General features: G+C 43.2%; 1 long non-coding RNA gene across 1 annotated transcript in view; it reads left to right on the top strand.

Annotated features, from left to right (window-relative positions):
* LOC104991738 overlaps window positions 1-4,709 on the top strand; it is a 16,299-nt gene extending 11,590 nt beyond the window's left edge. Inside the window, exon 3 of the long non-coding RNA XR_825635.1 lies at window positions 4,207-4,709. This is a non-coding gene — a long non-coding RNA (uncharacterized LOC104991738). The remainder of the gene's footprint in view (window positions 1-4,206) is intronic.
* Window positions 4,710-8,064: the final 3,355 nt, after the last annotated feature.

Below are 8,064 nucleotides of genomic sequence, written 5' to 3'. Positions count from 1 at the left end.
AAACCAACCAGGATTTAGAATCAGTTTTCCTGGAGTCAAGTGCCCGAGCCTCATTTTTGCCATCAGCAAAGTGGGCATAATAAGATCACAGGTAATTTGAATATCAACTACCCAGTTAACAGAAAGGTGAAACATGAGCTCTAAAGCTTAGCATGTGTTCATTTTCATATGTTTTACTTGCTGCTTTTAGAGATTCTGCTCCTCCTTTCCTTCTTCTGACTCCGTCTCTGCTCTTCCAGAGACATGTATAGGCATATTTAGCTCTGCTGGTAGAATTATGGGTTCTTAAATTTTGAGGTTATTTGAAGACTCCCTGCCCTTCTCTTCTTGGTGTAAACTGCCGCTCAGGAAATAATGCTAGAATCAAAATAAACCTCTTTTCCTTTTATGCTGTCTTCTTCACTGCTTCCAAACTTTCCATATAGCTTTTCTGAATGAATGAATGTGAAGTCACTCAGTCATGTGTGACTGTTTGCGACCCCATGGACTGTAGCCTACCAGGCTCCTCTGTCCATGGGATTTTCCAGGCAATAGTACTGGAGTGGATTGCCATTCCCTTCTCCAAGGGATCTCCCAACCCAGGGATCGAACCTGGGTCTCCCTCATTGTAGACGGACGCTTTACCATCTGAGCCACCAGGGAGTCCAATAGCTTTTCTTCTTCTACCTATGTCATGTAGGCTGCTATTGTCATCAGTGGTGTTTTGGATTTTTTCTCTTTCTTTCCTTGTCAGCACATCCTGTACAAGGTATTCTTTCATTTCTTCACTTAGGAAACACGTATCAGATGCGTGGTTCTGAGCACTGTAGTTGGTGCTGGACTTGTCCCTGTCTATTTCACATGCCTCCTTCAGATTCCTTTCGCTTTTACTATAAATGCCAAGCTCCTTTACTTCAGATTCAAAATCACTTATATACTTATTGCAGTGTCTTTTTAAAATTATCTCACTCCATAATATTATCACCTCTCAGCTCTGGCTGGAACAAGCTCTCTCTCTGCCTTTGCATTTAGCATTATCTCTTCTAGGGATGCCATCCTATCTCTCGTTCACTTATTGAAATCTAACCTTCAGTGGAGAGCTCAGATGTTAATAATTTTGTGAAACCCTCCTGAGTATCCTTGCTGGGGACCCTTGTCACTTCATATCTGAACCAGTATAATTTAAATTACTAGTGACTTTTCTAAGCACATAGGAAGACAGTGAGATTTCAAGGTGTTTGAATGAAAACAGAGAAACATCCTGGCTTACACCTTCTTGCATCCTCCATAGGCTCTAATAATACAGTGTCTTGGGACATTCCTGGAGGTCCAGTGGTTTAGACTTTGTCTTCCAGCGCAGGGCGTGCAGGTTCAATCCCTTGTCAGGGAGCTAAGACCCCACGTGCCTCATGGCCAAAAAAACAAAACATAAAAGAGAAGCAGTATCATATATAACACATTCAATAAAGACTTAAAAATACTAAAAACACCCCACTTAACCAGTGTACTGCTCAACACGCACTTGTCTATTTATTGTTTGAATCATATAATAAAACACACACACCAGAGATAATGCACTGTTGGAATTATCCCAACAGTTTATTACTTTTCTCTCATTTTGGGGGATGATGTCAGATGTTAAGTTAGCTCAGACTCCTATCAAAAGTATCTTCTGCAACTTGGTTGCCACAGCTTCTTAATTCCTCTTCCATCAAAGACCTCTTGATTGGAAATTCATGTTATCTGGTCTTGCCCAGAGGTCTTGGTATCAGGTAGAAAGAGCTGCAGTTTTGTATAGATGTCTAGGTCTGGGTTGTAATTTTAACTGTAAACTGTGCAGTCTTGGAAAAGTTGTCTTGCCTCTCCGAGTCTCAGGTCCCTCTTCCACAAAATAGAGTGAATAAGAACTATTGTAGGCCTGTTTTGAAAATCTATTGTGATAATATGTGTATATAGTACTTACTAGCTTACTCAATTCATACTAGGTGCTTATTAAATTATAGATATTACTGATATGGACCATGAATGTTAGAGTGCTCCACATCTTCTAGAACATTTTGGAAGAACCATTGGATTTATAAGGATCCATACCAAACTCACATGTGGTGGGCTCTCTTGAACTTCCTTTTAGGGAGCTGTCCAGCACCCAACCTTCTTCTCTATTGGTACAGCATCTTTTTCTGTAGGCTTGTCACAGAGTAGGGGCCTCTACCTACCACAGATCTCAGAGAGTATACACCCAATGCTCATCCTTAAGCCACTGGAGCTGAGTAAACATCCAGGCCTTGGTCCATTGATGCTTCTGAGGCCTGACTTCTCAGATTTGGGATCCTAGCTGTATGACTCTTGCTTCTGAGATTTCAAAGATAAATGATCTCTTAGAATTCACTGACATCTAGGTCAGCTTTGATGGTTATGTTCAACTGCATTCTTCCTTTTTCCTCTAAGATCATTGTTGCATTTTCTCTTCCTTAATTATCCAAACTACTATGATCTTGTTCTCTAAGTCTCTTGTTCTTGTGAGTCTCTGATAAACTTTCAGTAAAACCTGTCCCTTCTCCCCCGTTTTTCATCTATATGCTACTTGAAACCCATCACTGACAATGACATAACTATGCAATTCTGGCACTTCATTTGGTGACAAAGAATCCATGGGGCATCAGCCTGATCTTTGATCCCATCCCTATGATGGCCTGGTGGGCTCTTCTGCTGCCATTGTCTTTGCAGCTGGGCTTCCATTGTTTACTTTCTGGGAATCCTGAAACTAGAAAGGATGTTGGGTTACTCTCTAGCTTAGCCACTAGCTTTCAAATCACCTCTCTTCTGTCCTTATGGGGTGGCACTTCTGGTCTTGGATTGTCATCATGTTCCGGTCTTTCTCCCCTGCCTTTAGAAGAGTGGCTCAGCCAATGAACTCTGATGCCTTTTCTTTCAACACCTGAACTTGTCTAGAAAAGTAATTCTGAAGAATTTATTTACAGGACATCAGTGGAGAAACAGACATAGAGAACAGACTTATAGACATGGAGTGAGGGGAGGAGAGGGTGAGATGTATGGAAAGAGTAACATGGAAATTTATATTACCATATGCAAAATAGATAGCAAACAAATATGGCTCAGGAAACTCAAACAGGGGCTCTGTATCAACCTAGAGGGGTGGGGTGGGGAGGGAAATGGGAGGGAGTTTCAAAAAGGAGAGGATATATGTATACCCATGGCTGATTCATGCTGAGGTTTGACAGAAAACAACAAAATTCTGTAAAGCAATTATCCTTCAATTAAAAAAAATTTAAAAAAAGAGAAGACATGGGTCGATAATCTTTATGTAAGCCAATTCACCTCCTTGTTCTTCAGTCTTCCCACTAATAACCTAGGCTAAGTAGCCATGAGGGTCAGTTTGAGGAAGAAATAAAATGACTGTCATGCTGGGATCTTTGCAAAGTAAGACTGATGTGGTGATATGAATATTTTTCACAGTAACAGTGACAATAAAATCAATGGTGAGAATATTAGGAAGGATTGGGTGGGTTTTGGGTTTGGCTGTTAACTGCTGAGAACTGCTCATTAAGTAGCAGTGGGGGGCTGAGGGTTGGGGTCAAGCTACTGTTTTTCTTAATCAAGTAGTGACCTCTTCTGGGGAGAGAAAGAGGCAAGCAGGGTCTTAACACCAGGGGACTTTTTAAAAACATCTGCACCAAGAAAAGCAATGATAGAGTAGATGGTCCCCAGGGGGAGAATCTTTCAGGGTAGATGTTTGCTCTGTGCAACCAGGTGAGAACAACACTGAATGAACGGAAGCCGAGCAACATTTGCCGGGTAGCCTCATCTGGAAGGACTCTCATAGAGCTAGTGAAACCTTATGGATCCATTGGATGCACTATGGTGAGACAACTGGTCACGTAAGCTGCCCGGATCCAGGAAGCCAACACTAACTAGCCTTTGGGAAGAATGGTTCAAAAAAGTTTCAGACGAGAAATGTATTTTTTTTCTTGTTTAATACCTACCTAGATAAAAAGAGAAGTACTAGTTCTCATGTAGGAAATAAGGTTCAGAGAATAGCGAGGTCTAGAAGAGCAATGCATTTTGCCCAGTGGTGCTTCTTTGGGGGCAGGAAAGAAGCAAGTTCTTACTGAAGACTTGTCAGCTGAGTTGAGCATAAGGAAACCAGGAAAAGGTGTGTGTTTTTTTTCCTCCAGCAAATGTCACCATATTCATTTGTTATTTCAGGCTCTTGGAAGGAGCAAGAAGGAAACCTCCAGGAACCATCTTAGCCACTCCAGTCACCATTGTTTTCCTCTGTGCTGTGTGCTTAAAGCACTTAGGCTGCTCAGGATGATGGAGCATTTGGTGAGCCAGTCTGTCCTGAGCAGGGTGCTGCATGGCATGTTCCTGAGGACACAGATCGTGGCTTCTACTTAGACTTCTGGGTGCAAAGTGCAGAGCTGATGGAAATCATATTGCTCTACCCCTTCTTGAATAGGATTGGAAGAACTGACTCAGAGAGGGGAGGGAACTCATCCAAGTACAGAAATACAGGGACAGGGCTCCCATTAGAACTACGTCTTCTGATCATTTTTTTCCTTCCCATTAGCAGTCACTGCTCTTCTCCTTCTCTCCAACACCCCACTTCATACTAAATCAGCAAGTAAAGTTAATACACACATACTAGATGGCATCACTGACTCAATGGACATGAGTCTGAGTAAACTCCAGGAGTTGGTGATGGACAGGGAGGCCTGGCATGCTGCAGTCCATGGGGTCGCAAAGAATCGGACATGACTGAGTGACTGAACTGAACTGAGCTGAACTAGGTGGATTGGGCTTCTCTGGTGGCTCACTGGTAAAGAAGCCTCCTGCCAATGCAGGAGACCTGGGTTGCATAGATCCCCTGGAGAAGGTAATGGCAACCCACTCCAGTATTCTTGTCTGGGAAATCCCATGGACAGAGGAGCTTGGTGGGCTATAGTCCATGGGGTTGCAAAAAGTCGGACATGACTGAGTGACTGAGGATGCATTAAATGGATTAATAATATGGTGTGTTTAGTCGCTAAGTCATGTCCAACTCTTACAATTCCATGGACTGTAGCCTGTCAGGCTCCTCTGTCCATGGGATTCTCCAGGAAAGAAGGCTGAAGTGGGTTGCCATTTTTTCCTCCAAATAGTATGGTAGCTAAAATTTATTAAACAGCTACTACATGGTAGCCTATGTTCATTCATTTATTCAGCAAATATTTACTACAATGTGTTAGACACAGAGAACACAGTATTAAGTCCTCACCCAGTGTAAAAATCTCAGCCACAAAGATAAAACTAAAATGATGCAATCCCTGAAGGCCAGGGATCTGCTGCTGTAAGAGAAGACGGGGCTATTAGTCTGGGAGAGCGTCTCAGTAAGTGGCCATTCTACTCATCTAGCTGCTCAGCCCTAATATTTTTGGACATCTCGTCTCCTCTCACCTTCTTAAACTCTACATCCTATCCACCAGCCAATCTGGGTGGCTCTGCATCTGCAATATTCCAGAATCTATTTGTCTGACCACCTCCGCTACCACCTCCCTTCTTTCAGATGTCCCCCACCTTTTGCCTGTTTCGTTGGGATGTGGTTTCTCTGCTTCCACTCTTGCCTCATGGGCAAATCTATTCAGACAATTCGGGTCACACACATGTTTAAGTCGTGTAGAGCAGGACTTCTCAGAGGCTGTCATATGCTAATCAACATGGTGAAACGCAGAGGAGGACATAGTACATACAGCCTAGTCCAGACATATTTGGCCCCAGAAAGTCTTTCTTATAGAGCATCTCACACAGCTGCAGGTCCATGGAAACCATTCTGGATAGCCCAGAAAAAGTCAAGGCAGATACATTATGTAAAGTATTAATATTATCCCATGTGACATGATGGGAAATGGAGCCACTCACAACCATTTGGCTGAACTGAGAGTCAGGTTGGCTGGGTTTTAGCCACAGTTAGCTTTTTCTGAGCTGTGTCACCTTGGGCAAGTCATTTGCTTTCTCTGAGTTTGGGTTCCTCATCTGTGAAATGCAGATAATAATTCCCGTGCTGTCTACTCTGTCAGATTGTTGAGAGAATCAAATGAGATAATGAACGTTAAAGAAAAGCTATCCTTAACCCCCACTCCTGACTAAACTAAACCAAAACAAAACCCAGTACCTCTACTGTGCTACTGTGGATGCCTAGAAAAACATTATTTCCTGTTATATCAGCTCTGCACTAAATTGTAATCAATGAACAACAAATTAACTTTTAGTTTATTTATTTGAGTGACCAGGAATAAAACCCAGGGAGTTGCTGGCTGTTGGCTAGACGTCAAACAAAACAAAGAATTAATTAAAGTTAAGGCTGTGGGGAGTGCCAGTTTGTGACATGCAAGGAAGCAGGCAAGAAAGCCAGTTGCCTGGACTGCATAGTCGAAAGAATGAAAAGAGCGGGGATTGTTATAAAAGGCTTGGGAGATAAGAAAGCCTGAATGAACAACACTGTAGAGAGACTATGAAACTGCAGTGATGCCGATAAAGAATGAATGATCACCTCAGCTAGTGGTGGTGGCATGGTTCCCTGCAGAGTCACTGGAAGGCCCTGGGTGTGGTCACTCAGTGAGGGTCAGTGAGGCAGTGTGGAGACTTGAAGCTGGCAAAGTTCTGTGGGTTTTTGTGAAGTGCCTATTCAGAGGGCCTGGTTCATGCCAGGTCACCAAGCTCTGATGATGTCCCATTCCAGATCCTGAATACTGCCAGCTTCTCTTTTTCTGCAGGGCTTTTGGCAGTGATTGACCAGTGACCTTGGTCTCAGGACTCTGATCCCCCAAATTAATTCATCACATCAAGATGCATTTGTTGAGTCCAACCTGATGATGACAATGATGATGATAGTATTAATGACGACAATAAAAAGTACAGCATCCATCTGGCAGCCTAGAAAGGCAATATCAAACCCCTCTGCTGACAGCAGAAATTGAAAATGCCCATCTCGAGATGCCTAGAAGGGAACAAAAATCACCCCCGGTGGTATGTGCAGAAAGAGGGGTGTGTGTCAAAGGTAGGAAGGGGCTGCCCCTTTAACAAAAGAGGGCTGAGAGATTTGAGTGAAGGTGTTCATTGTTAGCTCTGGGTATTTCTTAATGTCAGCCAGTAGAGCTAATTCTCTGATATTGTCATCTCCCATACTTCCATCTCAATACATACACGCATCTCCTTGAGTCTCTACACAGATATCTGTCCCTACACGAAAGAAACTGCCTTAAGAGCCCATGGTAAAAACTCAGTGCTTTATATTTTCATGTGTGTGCTAAATCACGCAGTTGTGTTTGACTCTTTGTGGCCCTAGGGACTATAGCCTTCCAGACTCTTCTGTGCATGAGATTCTCCAGGCAAGAATACTGGAATGGGTTGCCACGCCCTCCTCCAAGGTATCTTCCCAGCCCAGAATCAAACATGCATCTCTTACATCTCCTGCATTTGCAGGCAGATTGCCACCTAATAGTTTTGTGCATAAAAGAATCATTAGAGAGTGCATCTGTCAGTTTTGCTGCATAACAAAGAACTCCCTACTCTCCAGACTTCAGTGATTATAATAACTAAAATTTAGTTTCCTTTCATTTTACATGGTGCCTACAGTCATCATGGGCTTCCCTGTGGCTCAGCTGGTAAAGAATCCAACTTCAATGCGGGAGACCTGAGTTTGATCCCTGGGTTGGGAAGATCCCCTGGAGAAGGGAAAGGCTACCCACTTCAGTATTCTGGCCTGGAGAACTCCATGGACTGTATAGTCCGTGGAGTCACAAAGAGTCAGATACGACTGAGTGAATTTCACTCAGTCATCATGGCCTCTGCCTGGAACTGTGGGTTGACTGTGAGTGAGTTCCATAGGCTTTTTTGGGATCTGTGACTACATTGGAAGACCAGCCCCAACGTACAATGGGCTGGTTGGGCAGAAGGCAAGAATCTAAGAAAGCAATCTCAGGTATGCAGTGATGTTAGACTTTTGCAGGGTGTGCCTCACAGTCCACTGGCCAAACAAATTCAATGGACCAAATCCAACAATAGAATTGGGAAATTCACTTGCCC

Source organism: Bison bison, unplaced genomic scaffold, assembly GCF_000754665.1.
Source record: "Bison bison bison isolate TAMUID 2011002044 unplaced genomic scaffold, Bison_UMD1.0 scf7180017864199, whole genome shotgun sequence".
In the NCBI taxonomy this organism is placed as follows: Eukaryota; Metazoa; Chordata; class Mammalia; order Artiodactyla; family Bovidae; genus Bison; species Bison bison.
The sequence above is the reverse complement of the archived record's forward strand: the minus strand, read 5'-3'. Positions and strand labels throughout refer to the sequence as shown.